At 37.0% G+C, this 17806-nt stretch overlaps 1 protein-coding gene across 1 annotated transcript in view; it reads right to left on the bottom strand.

Annotated features, from left to right (window-relative positions):
* Positions 1–17806, bottom strand: part of COL19A1 (collagen type XIX alpha 1 chain) — a 172030-nt gene that overhangs the window by 111664 nt on the left and 42560 nt on the right. The gene's annotated exons all lie outside the window — the stretch shown is intronic.

Below are 17806 nucleotides of genomic sequence, written 5' to 3'. Positions count from 1 at the left end.
ACATCTCCTGTGGAAGTGAGTGTGGATGACTTCCCCAAACATGACACAGCATACCAAGTGCAGAACCACCAAGCAAAGAAACAAAAATATCTCCCCTGATCTGCTTGGTTCAGTTTTAATTATATTGTCCAACATGTGGTTTATTTTATTCCAGTAGGAGAATGTTGTTAGATCATAATTCAGTCTCGTGTCTACCCCCCCATTATTTTCAGCAATGCTGCTGTTCAACAAGTCAGTTCTTGCCTGTACCAATGTTAGTGATCAACAATGCATAACGTTTCAGAAACAGCCCAGATTATTTTGCACATATTTGAATTTCCAAAAAAAATATATTCCAAATTAGACAAAATTAGAAATATAGTCAACAAAATGTAGGTAAAGAAGTTTGGGAAATTTCCACTTGACAGTATAAAACATATAACAGTGTTAACTACTGGTAACTTACTTCAAATAATTCAAATGCTGCAGAAATAAAAAGAGTGAAATTAAAAAAGTACCAAAAGTATGACTGACTTAAATTCTCTTTTGTGTGGTACAATTCTCATATTAAGTCAGGCGAAACATTTCACACAAGTTTTTCATGGACAATTATTAATTGCTTGTCCTGACACTCACTGCAGTATTGCCAATCTGATTTTCAGTGTTTTAAATATGCCTGCAGTACAAGTCAGTGAGATCCTGGCTTTGAATGTAGAAATTGATAGACTGTGGTAATCGTGTTGCTGAAAAAAATTCTGGCTACCTCATCTGCAGAAAATAAGTTCCTTCCTTCCTTCCACTTGTGCTATATTACAGGAAGTGTCTGCCCTAAAGATACACAAATTGCATCAAGGTCGTGCTGCAGAACATTTTCTTGAAATTTTAATAACAACAAAATAATGGGGACTTTTTTTCCTGTGGTCTCTTAATTTGTAGAAGCAACAGAACAATCTCCCCTACAATTTTCTAAAAGTTATTAGCTGAATAGACATTAAAATTAATTCCAAATATTTACCATTAAAAACCTCTGCAGTCAACAGAAAATCTGACCATGAAAAGAGGCAATTTTAACAAGTATTCCCAGCAAGGTCTATAATAAATATTTCTCTTTTTGCAAGGTCTGACCTTCCTACACTATTCCACTTCTGGAAAGGAGAAAAATATTAAAATGGAAGAAGTGCTGTTCCTCATCTTATTTTGCTAAGGTCTCAAGACTCTCAAATTTTAAATTTTTGAATCTGTAATCTTTTACTTGAAAAGACCAGTACAGTTTGAAGACTTAGGGAACTGGTCTTAATGCAAAATAATGCTGCTGGGCAGGTTTGTACCCCAGCACCACATGGCCTTTCTCTTTTGAAAGAGAAGTCAATAGTAAAGCTGCTCTGTCACATTAAATAACTCAGAAACTGGATAAGTAATTCAAATACCATTTATGTAGATACTGGACAGCTGGCAAAAAGAATGTTGAGACTGCCAATGGTTAGACTGAAACTCTTTTTTTGTTTGTTTGGGTCTTTGTTTGGTTTCTCTTCTACCTTAGAGTCAGTAAGACTGGGTTTGCTGGAGCACCTACTAAGCCAGCTTCCCTCTGAAACCAAGTGTACTCACCCACCACTTTACAGACCTAATTCATGACTGAGCTAAGCTAAGAGAAAAGGGCATCTGGACATGTATTGCTTCTCATTTCTTTTCTATGGAATAGTTGAATTAATTTCTAGGGTTACTTATGTCTGCTACTTTCTATTTGGTTAATATGCTTTAAACACTTTCAATATAATAGGCCATCAACAATTACAGGTTATCTAATTCTGTAGCAGATAAGCCATAGGTTGTTTCAGACAACTGGATAACAAAATTTAGAGAATTTTGATCACATGAAAACTTTCTCAAGCTTTATTTCAGGCCCTATTCTGAAGAAGACAGTCCAGAAGACACTTGCATGCTACCCAAGTACCTGAAACCCCAACAAGTGTACCACAGCTTCCACTGTCTCCCCAACACCTATTATGCACTTAAGCACACAGGGATCTACCCTTAAACCATTAAGTCCAACAGGGAGCTGTATGCACAAAGCTGATTGCTGGTTTCCAGGCTCTGTTCAATGGGACATTTCAGATTTTTCCTTCATCTCCAAGTATCCAGCTTACTCAGCAGGAAGAAATGCAAATCTTGATCCTCTGCAACCAGGCAGGCTTGCCCTACTTCCCAAGTGAATGTCCTATATATGCTGTTAACTTACTGTGTCCTCTAACCCACGTTTTAAAAAAAGACCAAAGTAAGTCATCTGTACAGTTGACTGCCACTCCCAGCTCCCAGATGACTTTCTCTTTATGCTGCCCATGAAAATTAAGGATCTGATTTGAGTTTGCAAATTCCATTCAGGGAACCAGATGCTTAAAATTTAAGTACAGAAACTGAGCATAAGTAAAACCAAACACCTTGTTAATCAAAAGTGCTTTTAAAAGGTAACTACTCAAGTTGACTCACATTGTAAACTTCCTCTTCAATATTTGAACACGGAGTATTTGAACAAAAGAAAACCATAAATCATGAACTTTGAGTTGAGAGGTACAGACAATTCAATTCTGCACTTAACATACAGCTTTGCAAGGAAAAGGTATAGTTAAAAACCTAGTATTATTTCACTTAGAATTAAAATACAAAATACTGCACTGATTTCCTTTTCCATTCTTTCTAAGCAAAAAGTGTGTGAAATACTTACAGACCTAGTGAGAACCTGGCTCTGCCACTCAAAGCTAAGAACCAACCTCCATTTACATATTCATGAAAAATGCCACAATAAATACATTAATTTTTGTCATAACTAAACTATAATTACTGAGCTAAATTCTGGTAAAATTCATCTGTGCTCATATGGCTTGTAATAGGAACTTAGAAGTCTAATTAAAATAATCCAAAATGAAATGTTTTCTCCATTCCATTCATGGACCTGATGTCCTTGACAGTAACTTGCACACCACCCAACTGAGTTTTCTGTCCATGCCAAAATTCGGCAACAAAAGAAAGTTTTGAAAGTTTACTTGTTTGATTCCAGGCCAAGCAGCAGACAATGCTTCACAGACACAAAAAGAACAGAAACAAAAGAAAAACTCCAGTCTCTCTTAAAAACAGAAAGAGCCAATAAAAGAATGATTATTCATCAGAATTATAAAAATAATTAAGCAAATAAATACAAAGCCCTCATGACGTATAACAATTAAAATAAATCTTAAAATAACTTGTTAAAATGGCATTTTCTAACTCCACTCCTGGCACAGTTTCCAACATCTTCTTTCCAGCTCCTGTGTGTAGCAATACATGGTAGCCTACTGGGGAAAAATTCTAATTAATCACTACAAGTAATCGTCATCCCTTCATTTTCTCTAGATTTACAGGATAGATTGTGAAAAATTCTTCATATTCTGCTACCAGATAATAAAATTTCATCTTCCCTGCTATATTGGATCCCTGTAAACTAGAAAAACATCCCCAAAACACAATAACAGTTTATGAAGACAAGCCATAGGTCTTTTGCCTTGCCTTGTTTAATCAGTGCTCTACAAATTATTATTTCTTCAAAACAACAGTGTAAAAATACATTCCTACATGAATAGCATCAGTATTGATTCTTATTAAATCTAAAATGGTTGATGTTGTGATTGATTTAATTGTTTTGGAAATGTGCAATGTATTTATATACATGGTCCTTAATATACTTATAATTTATTGATTTTTCAGTCTATAAATGTGTCGCAAAACCTTACAAAATTAGAGAAGGATTTTGAAGATAGAGTAAGATACTTTGTATGTGTGTATATAACAACATTTTTAGAATGCATTTACGTCAGTTTTTATACCTTGATTTCCACAGTTAGCTACTTTCTGTCCCCAAATAAAGGACTTTCACACCAAAAAAACCTGAAAAGAATAAAAGGAGAGCCTATCTTAACATACAAGTGTATGAACTTTACCAGGAGCATTGTTACCTGTACTGTGAAACAATATGGTAGCAAAAAATGAATTAGTAATCACATTGTCTGGATACACAAAAAAGAAAAGGAAAAAAAAAGACAAGAAAAGGAACCAAAAAAACAATTGTTGAAAGAAACTTTTATCAATCACTTGGAATGCATTTTGCTATTTGGACTATTTTAGGCACTGACAACATTTATAATGGCAAACATACTGAAACTTGATGTGATTGTCTTCAACGGTGGGAAAGAGAAACAATTACTGTAAAATGCTTCAAGAATTTTTCAGACATGGTTCTGTGAAACCAAAAAAAACACAAAAAAACCAAAAAAACAAAAAACAAAACAAAACAAGAAAAAACAAACAAAAAACCTCCCAAAAAAACCCCAAAACCCCCCAAAAAGCACACACACAAACAAGCCACCAAGAAGCAGTCAGATACTTCTTAATTCTCAATAGGAAAATCAAACATTTTTGTTTTTAAATTTACTGGGACACCGCCAGTAGCTTGACTTAAAATATAGGCTTGATACCCCAGGGTTACTAGCAAGGAAACTCATCTTAATAGAAGCAAAATCAGCACAGTCAAACACTACTTAGTGTTTTGATAATTTATGGATATGTGCCTTCCATTAGTCTAAGTATGCCAGACCCTTGGAATAATCTAATAGCGTGGTGTTTTAAAATGAGGACAACTATTTTTAGCATTGCAGAAATGGAGCGGAATGTTCAACAATGTACTGTCAGTGGGCTTGAGCAGCATCCTCCCCCGTGGAGCACGTACCCAGCTAGTGCAGAGCCACCAACAGGGGCAGAGCTCTGCCTTGCACAGATAAAAATTCCACACCAATTACAGTCCATTATATGACACCTTTCTTATCCTACTGGAATATTTCCTTGTTTATTTAAACAGGCGCACGTTAATGGTTAGGATCACCTGATAGAATACCAGTTATGTAAAAATGTATTCAAAGTACATTTATTAAAACTTGCTCCATGAATTTCCTGGATTAGTTGTGTCAATAAGTTTCTGCTGAATATTATGACATTTTGGCTTCACTGCATCTACCAAGCCTTTCATCCTCTCTTGGTTACTACTGAGCTACCAGCACTTCCTGAGTTCTTGCTCAGTGCTATCCTTGTTGCAAACTTGATCCATGTGAGCAAGAATAAGATCCTCCCTTAAAATAACCTGTTGAAGAAGGGCTTGTGACAGGTAAATAGTTCATTTCCTTTGCTCTGTCCTGCTTCCACAGCAGCCCCAGTGGAGCAGATACACCATGGTTTGGCCAAGGGGGTCAGGGCAGGATAGAGGGCTCATGCTAAGTAATTGCTAAAGAGAAAGGCAAATGGTAAAAACTCTACTGATCTTATTTGCATATTATAATATAGATTGAGTTCAGAAGGTATCAATTTTTCCTCATTCCCATCACTTCCTGTTACCCATCTTTGGAACAAGACTGACTTGCCTATTCATTCAGGCAATTGGATGTTAATATATTCCAAACTAAATGACACTTGAAAATCTAGGTTTTGGTGCTTTGCATTCAGACTAAAGAATCAGCAGTTCTAGGCAGCTCAGAGCATCAGAGAACATGGCCACAGGACTCCTTACTCCAGACTGCAATCTCTTTAGTTGGCATAGTTTCTTTATTTTTTTTTTTTTTTTTTGCTATGAGCATCTCTCAAAAAGCATGCAACTCACACAAGATCTATATTCAAATGCATAAAGCATATCTATATTCAAACGCATAAAACATATTTTCATACATAAAGTACATAAATCAAAAGTTTGTTCCTATATTTTCCTCCCACAAATTATTTCCACCCAACAGGTGAAGTCAGAGAAGTTGTTCTGAAAAACCAAAGATGAAAGCATCACTCCATTTACTGTCATGCACAACTACAGCCAGGTATACTGCATGGTTTTGTTGGGTTTTCCCCCCCGCTTTGGTAATAAACTGATTGAAGTCTTTGGGACATATGTCAAGGACTTGTTTCTGTGCCATCAAAAAAGTACCAGCAGAAGCAGAGCCTCTGCTTTCAGCAAGTCTTCTTTCTGCCTTTGGTAATTACAAGTAATATTCACTGATATTGCAAGTCCTTGAAAAGGTGACAACTTAAAAATGCAGTGCAGACACAAATTAAACTTGGGCTGGATGACAATCCAGTTAATTTGACCTACAACATCATACACAAAACATTAAAAAAATGCAAATAAAATTTGCAAGAACATTTCCCACAGAGTAGTGAAAATATGCAAATAGTCTTCTGGCTGAAAAAAATTCTCAAAGATTTGTAAGTTCTTGTAAATGAACAGTTGAAAAAATTAAGTCTAGCCAGTTGGATATTTGCATTACCTGAAGCAACACAGTTGAAAAAAGTTTGATGCAATCTTATACTCATGGACAACTGATAGTTTATTGCAACTATGTTTTTTTCTGTTACAGGAGATCTGTCAAAAGGAAAATTGCCTGACCTACACAACATCTATTAATTTATTGCTAATTCAACCATAACACAGCTTTAAAGCAAATCCAAATCCTATTAAAGTTTCAACAGAGCTGGAAAGTAATCTAATTGGCCTTGCTCAAGTAATATTTGAAATGCAATAATGCTAAATGTATCTTAAAAATCATTATTCAATATGAACATATTGCTGAGGTCTTTCAAAAATAATATAATATATTATGACTATTATACTCAACACAACAGTTGGACCCCCAGGTTTATATTAGGAATGCAAACAGCATTGGTCAACCTCTTACACCTCAGAAGCTATTCTTTATAAGAGAATCATCATCATCATCATCAATATCCAGTTCTATAATCTGAAGATTCAGGAGGCAAATTCTCAGCTCGTGCAAATGTAAGTTTACACTATAAAAAATCAGTCCCACAGACCATTAAATGCTTCAATGTTTAACCACACAGATATGAAATGTGAAAAAGCAGTAGAAAAAGTAATCATTTATGGACTTGGTTCCAGAAGACAAAAATGTTCAGAAGAAAGTATGGAGAAATGGGATGGGGAAGACAAACTGGCCACAGCCACCCTATATTACACATCCTACCTGTTTACCTTCCCATTAATCAAGCATGATTGGAAAAATCATCCTCCTAATTTTCTATTTTATTGTAGCCTTTGCTACCAGAGTTCTTATGACTAACAAATGCCTTCTTATTAAAACAAAACCAATCCCCTCCTACCCCCCCAGTTTGCCACTGAAACAATCTCTCTCCAATTATGCAGTGTGCTGTAATGCAGTTTACAACAAAGCTTCAAAAATTCATTAAGGAATAGCATTGTACACATTGTACACAATTCCCATCTGTTAAATAGTTTCCCAACTTTGCTCTTCCCTCATGGCCTTGGGTGCACCTCTATCAGTACTGTATGTTCCACTGGACAGAGAATATCTTTTACTCCAGGTTTGTGCTACTCAGTCTGAGAAAGTCCCAAAACCTTGTCATGTTATGTGAAGAAACACTAACACAGAGCATAATGGCCACAGCCCAGAAGTCTGGCACTCTCCTTCCATTCATACTTTTAAAGTGAATTTTCATTCTGCAAGCTGGACAGCTAAATAATTATTTCTTGAGATCTTATTGTCAATAGCTACAAATAATACGCTGTGCATCTTTTATGTGTAAGGGTAACAGGTTACAACTATTAAACAAAATTAATTATGAATTAATTTTTCCTGTTTAGAATCTTATTTCAAAGTGATATCACGTTATTTTCATGCATGTGGGACAATCAGAAGAACTGTCTTTCACAATAGAAAGGGAGCATAGTGAAAGGGGTGTTCTGAAGAAAAAGCATTAGCTGACTAGCTTCTCAGTATCTGTTAAAAAAAAAACAACTGTCTTGCATGAGGTACTTGTAAAAGACAAATCAAACACCTGTCACCCAGCTGGGCCACGTGTGTCACTGCTGAGCCATCTGCAGGAACACACCCCGTGCCAGTTTCTTTACTTAGAGTGGCCTGGGAACAAGAATCCATTAGACAAAAAGTCAACAGTGGAATTAGCAGCACTTTTTCTTTCAGTGCCCTTCCACTTACTTGTTTGACTTGTGTTTCTATTTTTGGGAGCCTCATGCCAGAGCAGCAGTGCTGACTGCTGATTAGACAAGACTTGGCCCAGCCTCAGCGTGTCACATTGATTTAATCGGTTCGGACTTGAAACACACAGTATGGATCTTAGGTGTTTATAAATACAGGCTAGCAGTGAGAACTAAAAAAATAAAAATACATTCTGGTTTGCAATACCTATCAATGATTTTACTAGACTAATAAAATGGAGTTTTTATTTCCAACGATTTGGTGTCTGTGAATTTTTAAGAGCAATTAACATTGAATTTGGTATATAAAACCTATGTTACAATTTTAGTGGGCTTGGGGGCAAGAAATATATCCACTGACATTAAAAATGCACATATGAGCTGCATTTATTTAAATTTTAATAATATAACTCACCCACTAAAAAAAGAGCAAAGGTGAGTTAGCAAGTCACAGCAGCTAACAGTATTATCTACAACCTCTGGATAATTTGTACTAGGTATAAACTTTCTACTGCATGAAACAAATTTTTTTAAAAAAGTCTAATATGCTAGTCACAACAGTAGTTTTTATCCAGGTAGAACGCACTCATATATAATTTAAATGAAACACAATAACACAAGCTATCCGTAATTATCCTAATATAGATTAATGATTCATCAGATCAAAAAAATCTAGTATTCTGTGAAGTTCAATACCTAGTGCCTTAAAAGAAGACAAACAAAACTAAGTAAAATGTGTCAGACAAGATGTACAATGTGGCAGTACAGTGAGAAAGTTCCTTCCTCCCCAATTAGTCCATTTCCTGCAACACACTGTTGCCAACTTTTGCAGTGCAATAATGGGTACCTTTCTTAAAGCTCTGCATGCTGATGAGAAGTGGAAAGTTCAGAATATCACTTTTAAAACCTACAGTCTCTAGCCCTCAAAAATGAAGGGAAAAAACCATACAAGACTAAAAGCTAGGTGCCACAGAAACCTTCCAGAAAGAATCCAATAAATACAATTTATGAACAACTGAAGAAGGATCCTCAAGCCTTACCCCTTGCCCTTTCAAGATCTGTAAGGTCCTGACTGAGGCTTTTCCAACACAGTTAAGAACCCCAGAACCAAGCAGACTCACAGCTAGAGTATTCATGACTCTCTGATTAAGCAACAAAGGGCTGCATTTAATGACTGCATTATTTAACAAGCACATTATGTTTTACTTCCACATTACATAACAGGCTAACAAAGGCCTGCCCTGCATGGCGCTGTGCCATGCTCTGCTTTGCTCCCTGCATCCCAGACCCTTCGAAAATGAATGGTGACCTTTGGTTGCTTTGGCCACACTTCACCTCACATCACAAAGGCGGCTGCTGCGCTCCAGGCCCCACGAGCAGCCACGTTCTGCTGGTTATTGCAGTTCCAATGCAAGCACCAGAGAGTATATATCCCTCCCACTCTTATCTCACCAGTGTCACTTGCCTGCAGGAGACCACGACTTTGATGCCAAGCAACACAAGAAGTAATGTCTGGCTCCAAAATCACATTTGTACTTTTGTTCTGCTGAGACATACTAATCTGATTTTGAGGGAACCCATGAGATCACAGAAGACAATGCTGTAACTTTCCTCAGATGGGACTGAAGCATATTTCCTTTCCCCCAAAAAGCAATGATTTTTTGCATTTAAAAATGAAGTCTTTGCTCACCAACACCTACAGCAGTCACCAGCACCATTCCCTCCAGGATGGAAATAACACCCAAGCAGTGTCACTGCATGCCAGGTAATTTGATTCCACAGAACTCTCTCAAGAGCTGAACTGAAATGCCATCGTTTAGCTTTAGGAACTGAAAAAACAGGGAGCTCAACAGTTCCTGGAGTTATGAACTGCAAAAATCACCTAATAAGGCAAAAATAAGTCAGCATAGCAGACAGCTCTCTGGAATCAAATTTATGATCAAAGGCTATTCAAAACACTTTCTTGTAATGCTAAGGAGAGAGAGCAAGAGAAAGCAGGCAAGAACCATACATGCTGACGCAATGAAACAAGTTCTGGAAATCACACTGATCTAAAGTGTATTTTCGAAGTAAGATAATTTATTTTATTTTTAAGCATATGTATGCATCACAAATCTATTGAGACCTACTATTTTCATACGAGTCCATCTCTTAAAATCAGATGTAGGTTAATTTTACATTAAGATATCACTGAAAACACAAAAATAATACAAAACTTGTAGAAAATTTGTTCTGCAATAGATGGTATCCAACTGCCTGATTTACCATCACCAGCAATTCTCAAGATCAAGGCTTTAAACTTAGTGGTAGTAAAGTTTCCAATTGGACCACATTCTTACAGCTCACAACTCTCCTACTTTGAAAAGATTTCTGATGTCAAATATTTTTCCTGTGTTACCTATTGTGTTATGTTGTTTCTGTTAGAGACTCCAGAGCAAAGCAGCACAAAGTTTATTCAGAAGTTGTATAACTAACGCAATTTATGTCCATACATGATCTAAGAATATTGAAATATAACTGATTAGCAGTGATGGCAGCTCATAAATTGGATGGCACTGAATAAAAGACAGATAAACCGATTAAGATGGCTTTAAGCAGTACCTATCCAGTGCTCCACATGCATTTTGGAAATTTTCTCAAAGATGCTGATGAGCTACTTTGGAAATATCCTGATCCCTGTCAAGGATCTGTACAGGACATGAAATGTGGAAGGCAATATGTCCAGAGATCTTTCAAGACAGCTGCAAGGAAAAGACTGCATTACTGAAAACTCAACACCAACGTCTCCTCAGATTTGTACATTTACATGAGTGATTAATGGTCCAGAAGCAATGCTGAACTGGCACAACAGGCCATGGCACTTCTGCAAAGCCAAATATGCCCTGGAAAATACTAGAGTTTGCATAGTCTAGCTGGAGCAATGGGGAAAACAGATCAATGGTCACAAGGATGTTCACAATGACATTTTGATTTGGATGTACACTTAACAAGTTTCCAGTTGTGGATCTCATGACACAGCTGGCCCTGAAGCCCTGACCCTGTAGTAACTCAGTATGGAGATGGGTATTAAAAATATCTCTGAAAGAAATTTGAAGTCACATGCTACATTAGCATGTAATTTTCTATTTTTCAACATCTTAATGTGTATAAATTAGACATTTCTAAGCCATGTTTTATACTGAAAAAAATAACCTTACAATGCAGCCATTTTCAAACTCATTTTCTCAGGTACCACTGAGGGAAAGGAGAGCTCTTCCCAGCAGGCAATGCAAAGTGGACTGTTCCGGATGCTGTCTCGATATCATTAATACCACAAAAGGTATCTATGTCTGATTTCAAGTAGCCTTTTACTAATTATTTCCTTACCTGTTCCAAATATAAAGAGAACCCTATTCCAAAAGGATAATCAAATTTACCAAAACTGAAAACATCAGTATTTGGTTTCCAAGTCAGTTAAAATGGAAGACAGCAGAGTGATATTGGACTTGAGAAAGCGGAATTTCCGGATAACCATAGGACACAGTTAAATTAAGAAAAACAATACTACAAGCAGCATTATTTATTCCAGTACTATTATCTTCTGGCTCACAAAATATGTGAGTTCATGTACATTTTGTTGGATCATCATCACAAATACGTGTGCTTGAAAAAAAGGACTAATTCTTTTACAGATATCTGCTGAACAGTTTAATGTAAAACTCATTTCATGTAAATCTCATTTTCAGTACTCAAAGTACAAATAGCACTCATACAGTTGGTAGAGCTCTTGAAATGTATGTACACTTAACTTTTTCTCTGGTCTGACTTTGATCTCCATCACATTTTACATGCCATTTTACATGACCTTCATCACTATGAATTGTATGTTGTGAATGTTATTAATCATAAGAAAGAAGTACTATAGAGGTTTGGATAAAGGAGAATGGACAAATCCAGTTTAATTCGGTAAATCTTCTGAATAGAAATCTAAGTTGTGTAGAAATAAACACTTTTTGATTTACATAAGCATTGATTCATCTTTTTAGTCTAAACTATTTTATTAATATACTGCAGGAGGATCTATAGAGTGTAGTAGCAAATGCACAGCATATTGAATATCTCACTGCTTCAAGTTTACATCTAGCAAGACTAGTCATCTTAAAAGCCTTACTCAAAATATTCAATATTTTAGGAATAGTGTTCATAATCTGGAATGCAAAAAAATCAATGCAAAAAAAAATAAAACCAATAAAGTAAAACCATTTGAAAGTCAAATATTCAAAGTGAATGTTGTCACAAGTATTTCACAAAAGGTAGTTTAAGAAACACTGATACATGATCTCCATCACTATGAATTGTATCACTGTATCATGAGAAAGCAATTACTGTAGAGGTTTGGATAGAGAGGAATAGACAAATCCAGTTTAATTTAGTAAATCTGAATTTTCTGAATTATCTTACTGCCTACATCAATTTCATTTTTCAGAATGCAGTCACTGATAAAGAAGAAAAAAATATTTCCATAACAGAAAAACTAGAAAAATATGGAAAGGCCAGGAACAGAGTAAGTAATTCACCTTCCTTAGCTTGAGTCCTTTGAGCCTTACTGCCATCAGCACATTCTCAGAAGCATTAGGCCTTTCTGGCTAGCAGGACTTGTAATACACATAAGCCACAGAATTCTTAAGGTTGGAGAAGACCTCTATGATTGAGTACAACCATTAATCTAACACTGATATCTCCACCACTAAACCATGTCACCAAAAGCCATATTTTTGGAAGACTTAAAGGGATGTTGGCTCAAACCATTTCCCTAAACAGCCTGTTCCAATGCCTGATGACCCTTTTGGTGAAGAAGCTTTTCCCAATATGCAATCTAAACTTCCCCTGTCGTGACTTGAGGCCATTTCCTCTTATCCTGCCGCTTGCTACCTGGGAGGAGAAACCAACACTCACTGCAATCTCCTCTCAGGTACTTGGAGGGAGTCAAAAGGTCCACAACACCCAAAAAGGCTTAATACTTTGTATCAGAGTACCTGCCACAGGTGGCAGCTTACCTCACAGAACTAGGAATTCTTGTGCTAAACTTCTCAAGTACGCAGAGATTGTCCATCCCCTAAAATGCATATGCCAAAATGGTTGAGAAATTCACCTTGACTTGTCAAGGCATCACAGACCAGCAAAAAATAACCCTGTAATCCAAAGAGGACTCCATCACTTAGTATCCAAAGTTTAAATGAGCTTTCAATTTGGAGCTTCATTGCCATGGCATTATAGAGCCAGAAGCAAGGAGGAAGAAAGGACTTGACTTATTTGGATAAGTGACACAAGAAGTGCAGGAAAAAGAAAAATCTCAACTATACAGAGGAAAATTAAACCCAGCTTGCTCAAGTTTACAAAAAGCTCATGAAGAAAGGTAAAAAAATTAGCTCCCTGTGAGAATACTGAGATCAGGCAGTTGGTGGCTGGCTTATCCTCAGAAAATGTCTAACACATTTTTAAGGCTTGAGGATTTGATCTTCTAATCATGGTTCAAAGCACTGTCAGACTGTTTGGACAGCCTGGAAGTACACCATAAAGGGATCAGAGAATCATAGAAAGGCTTGGGTTGAAACAGATCTTGAAAATCATCTAGTTCCCACTCCTCTGCCATGGGCAGGGATGCCACCCATCAGACCAGGTTGTTCAGGACCCCATGCAACCTGATCTTAAACACTTCCAAGAATGGGGCATTTACAACTTCTCTGGGCAACCTGTTCCAGTGCCTCACCACCCTCTGAGTAAAGAATTTCTTCCTGACATGTTATCTAGACCTCTCATATTTCAGTTTAAAACCATCCCCCCTTGTCCTATCATTATCAGCCCATGCAAAAAGTAGCTGTCTCTTTTTTATAAGCCCCCTGTAAGTAGTGGAAGGATCCATCACATGATATGCTTTGTGCAGACACAAAACACATGCCAGGGAAGTCTGTAACAATCCCCCAGTGGGTGCTGTGGAAAGGACCTGCACACATTCAACATGTATGGAAGTAAGATGATGTTATGACTTCAGTTAGAGAGAAACCTGTGGGTCACACCAACAGGAATGTTGTCTCTCCATTTCAGTAGTACAGGAACACTGGGAAAATAATTAAACTTTTTATAATAAAAATACTTTATAGCAATGTATTGACCTTGCTCAGGTTATGCCAGTGATGTGACCCTGTACACAGCAGTTTCAGGTGAAGACCATTCTTAATGGCTGAGCAATCAGTTTTTATTGCCATAATGAGTCAAACTGCTAGATCAGGATTTGCTAATTTCTGGAACAGATAGGTGGCTGTCATAATATATCTTAAAGCAGTCCAGTTACTTCAAACATCCACTTCAGGGACAGATTTAATTTCTCATGCCATAAACATCATGCTGGCTAAAATCCAGTTGTACTAAATGGCTTCAGAAGTGTATCCAGAGGCAATTTCACTTGCTAATCACCAAAAAGTAGGCTAACACAGTGCTTCTTTCAACACTTTTCTCCTGTTCTTACAGCTTTGCTGAGCATTGCCAGAAGGACAGAACCTAAGGTCTCACACACACAGGGATTCTGATTAACCACAACTTCCTGTTGTTCTTGTATCATGGTTTGACAGATACCTTGAAGTGTGCCCAGAAGGCTGAGCTACAGATCAGTCCCAAATGCAGGAAAGCGATCATGCCACTGTATCCCATCTCTTCTGATAGCCCAAAGGAAGCAAATTTCCCTCCAAGGGAAGATTACTACCCTCTTATTTTAGAATTATAAACAAGTACCTCAGAACTATCTCCTCTGATAATCTCAAGAGTTTGTCCTGTTGCCCCAAGTAGGTTTTACTATTTAAAAGAAAAATACCTTAAGACATTTTCCTGAAGAACAGTGGGGATGAAGGAACTAGATAGGTGGACATCAAATAGACAGTCACACATATAATGGTGCTGACCATCTACTGTGTTGTGACTTAGGGGACCTGAGGTAGGGCTCCACAGGGTCTGCATTAGATTGTTGACTCTCTGATTATTCAAAAGAACCATGACACTGACTTCTTTTAACCCAAAGGCAGATGAGACAACAGGCATCTTGTGGTGTGCCAGTCAATGAAAACCTCATGTTTTTACTTTGGCAGCTTACAAGAACTGCATCAGAAAAATCTACAAAACTGTTGCATTATGGCCAGAATATTCCCCTGTTTTCTTTAGGCTGTTAAGGCTATTCTTATGTTACCCTAGAGTCATCAAGCCTTAAACTCTGTGTGCCTTCAGCAGATCCAACCTCTTAATTGGCAAGAGCCTAAAATTCTACACCACTTACTTTTGCACCTATTAGTCAGCAGAACTGTGGCAAAACCCCTGCAGCATTTGGTGAATGGGAAATTATGTTGTCAGTGACAGTACATCTTGAAAGTGAGAGAAGGCAAAGTGTCACATTTGAAGACAGACTGAACAACTTTCACACTTAAGATCCTTGAAAGTCAAGGCCATATATGAAGACTCACAGAGGTCTCATAATTTACCCACATCCTGAAAACTGAATATATGAGCATCAAAGCACTGTACTGGGAGATTCTCCTGTTAAGATTCTCTCAAGTAATAAAGTCCATTGCATAGTACTATTCTAAGTTTAGCTTTTCACTACATCAGGTATATTTGAGATAATCAATCTAAAGAAACAGGATTTCCAACAGCCAAGTTTATCTCATTCTAAGGCAAACATCTAAAATAGGTCAAATGAATTGATATTGTTTCCTGTGCATAATAACATGTGTAAAATCTATTGCTTATTTATTCTTTGAACCTTTTCCCAGGGAATAAAGTATAAACAAAGGAGTACTGCAGTGGATAGGTTTTGGGAGTATTATCAAGAGTGCCTCTGTTCTTTGAAGCCTCAGACTTCAGTTAATTTTTTTTAAAAGTATAATTTCTTTTCCCTTCTGCACAAAGCTCAGAAATACACAGTGCAAAAACACAAGAAAAGCCACCCTAAGAAATTTAACATCTCCAACAATACATAACATGTGCTGAAGGCTTTAAGAGGACACACAAACAGCGGTAACTCCTGAGAATGCTCTCCCAGCATTGAACGGTCTGCACCTCAACATCCTGAAATGCAGGAGATGCCTTTGCAAAGTATTTTTATCATAGAATATGTTGAGTTGCAAGAGACTCTTCAGAATCTTTAAGTCTGGTTCCTGGCCCTGGACAAAACACCCCAAGAATCCCATCTTGTGCCTGAGGGTGTTGTCCAAATGTTTCTTCAACTCAGACAGGTTTGGTGCTGCTCCTCCACTTCATTATCTTTAACTCTATGTACAATGTTAGCATCCAGAACCCCACACTTAAGGGAGCACAAAAATAAAAGATTCTACAAATGTATATAGTTCTTGATGCATCACCTGGGAGAGAACACATTAACACCTTTCACAAGATGAGAAAACCATTAATTCTAGCACCAGAAATGCACACAGCACTGCACTACTCCACACAGACATGACCACTCTGGCAAGCTGGATAGTTGGATCTGTTTCTTCATCTAGCTATGCATGTACAAAATACTTGGCTTTCTTTTTTTTTTCTTATTTGTTTTCTTATTTTTTTATTTCTGAGGTTTTAAGCTTTGACAGCTTTATATTTCATGGTATTTCATTTTTAATTTGCAGCAATGGTATTTTACATAGGCTGAAATTAAAAGAGTTGTAACATTCAGAAAAAGTACAATTTCTGGATATTAAATAAGATCTGACTGTTGAGCTTCATGTAAACTAACAGGAGCTTTGGGATTTGGCCTGACAATGAATTTGCAAGGCGCTTAGCAAAAAAACCCAAACAATATTAACCATGGCAACTGTAATAATAATAACTTGGACTGGAAAAGCAATGTAGCCTGGTAAGTTTAAAACAAGATAACATCAGAGTAGGAGCTACAGAAAGAGCCAAGTGAAAACACAGCTTCATTCTAGATCAGTCTCAATCCACAATGCTTTACAATAACTCTTTCCATTAATTCACATCTAGGAGCACAGTAAAGTAAAACACTGTCTATTTGGATCAAAACAAAGGTTTCTCCAGTCAATTACAGGACTACAGTCATGGCTACAACAGATATCTACAGAAAAATATAACAATAGGCCAGCCATAAAGACCTCTCCTGTGGCCTTCCCAGATTCCAGCCTCTTGAAGTACAAGCAGAATTACACACTCCATGGAATTTTAGTCCATTAATTTTCTAATACATTTTCAGACTTTTCAGGTTATGTGGCAGTGCTCAAACTGTAATATTGTTACAGGAAGAATGAGCCTATTCTATACTTTCTGAACCTGCTATCAGGTAGGTTTGATGCTCTATATCACACACTGAAGAATAAAATAAATAAATAAATCCCTATTAATCTCTTCTGCTCCATTCAGGACTGTACAGAGAACAGAACATGACATGTTTTTTCTTAATTGTGCCTTTTTCAGAATGAAGTCCACATTGTCACACTTTAATTGGAGGATATCTAGTGCTCTTGATCACTCTTGACACCTCTGAATCTTTTCTGGTATTATTAGATTCACGCTGAGATGTTAGAACCAGAACTGTATACATCATTCAAGTCGCAGCATAATACAGACATTCATTAAAAATGGTGACATTAAAATGCTTTTGCTTTGTTTCCTATTCTCTTCCTAGTAATTCCCAAAGATTGTTTGTTTATTTGACTAGTGGTAAACAGTGTCCATGTTCTTCCTTGATCTGTAATTCCAAGATCACTTTCCTGAATAGTAATAGCTAGTCGAGTCTGGCATGAAATGCACAAT

This window comes from Cinclus cinclus, chromosome 3 (assembly GCF_963662255.1).
Source record: "Cinclus cinclus chromosome 3, bCinCin1.1, whole genome shotgun sequence".
In the NCBI taxonomy this organism is placed as follows: Eukaryota; Metazoa; Chordata; class Aves; order Passeriformes; family Cinclidae; genus Cinclus; species Cinclus cinclus.
This window is presented reverse-complemented; position numbering and strand designations above follow the sequence as displayed.